Consider the following 1,256-nt stretch of genomic DNA (forward strand, 5'->3'; position numbering starts at 1 on the left):
GGGCCCGGCCAGCCGCCCGGCCAGCAGCACTCAATGCTCCTGGGGCCAGAGCTGTAATTACCAGCCCGCTCGTTAGCGCTAATTGAACTCTCCCAGGAAGGGAACCTGACGGAAAAAACATAATAAACAAAGTTCAATTGCTTTTAACTTCGACTCCTTGGAAAGCCCAGGGAGGGAAGTGAGTCAGAGGGACGCTGCTGCCCCCCGCCACCGTCACACACCCCAAACCTGTGAGCAGGGACAGGGGACGAGGCCGATGGCCCTGCCCTCCTGGGGCAGGAGCAGCTCCCCGGGGCCGGCTGAGCTCCGTCCAGGCTGGCCCAGCGATGCTCTCTCGCACAGCAGCGTGCCCGGCTCCGCACCCTGGAGTGACCCATGGCAGGGCGTGGGGCTGGATGAGCTCTGGGGTCGCATCCAACCCAAACCATTCCACAATTCCATGAACGCCTCTCCAGCAGGACTCTGGCCCTTCGGGGCTGCCTGTGCCTCTGCAGGGGGGGCTGGGGGGGACGGGGGGTGTCACTGCTCTGCTGACGAGTGACCACAGAGCTCAGGCGGTCACCCTGCCCCACTGCCGCTGCTGCTGCTGGTGATGATGATGATGACGATGATGATGATGATGACGCTCGCACTGCCAGGCTGTCGGGGAAGGAACAAAATGAATGGATGTCTCTCCCAACCTCTTCTCTGTGCCGAGGGCGAGCAGCAGCCGGGCCGGGCCGGGCCGCCCGGGAACGCGGCGGTGACACCGGGCATTGCCCTAAGTGTGGATCGCAGGAGGCCCCTCCTGGCCAGAAGGCAGCACTGCCACCTCGCTGCACTGTCACCACCTCACTGGCACCTCCCTGCCACCCTCGGCCACTTCCTTGCCCCCTCCTGTCCCCTCCCTCCACGGTCCCCACCTCACTGTCACCCCCTGCCACCTCCCCGCATTGCCATCCCCTGTCTCCTTGTGCCACTCCCTTGCCACCCCTGTCACCACCCTGAAGTGCCACCACGTCCCCACTCTCAGGGCATGGGCAGCGCCACCGGCACCCACCGGGCACCGGCACAGCGGCTTCAGGCTGGACTTTACAGCCAGGACTTGCCTGAGGGCAGCCCTGACACTGCTCTGGGAACAGCCCTGAGCATGGGACTGACCTTCTCTGCCCCAAGTCAGAATCATGGAATCACAGAACAGTTTGGGTTGGAAGGAACCTCAAAGCCCATCCAGTGCCACCCCTGCCATGGCAGGGGCACCTCCCACTGTCCCCGCC

The sequence above is a fragment of the Corvus brachyrhynchos genome, unplaced genomic scaffold, assembly GCF_000691975.1.
Source record: "Corvus brachyrhynchos isolate BGI_N302 unplaced genomic scaffold, ASM69197v1 scaffold511, whole genome shotgun sequence".
NCBI lineage: Eukaryota > Metazoa > Chordata > Aves > Passeriformes > Corvidae > Corvus > Corvus brachyrhynchos.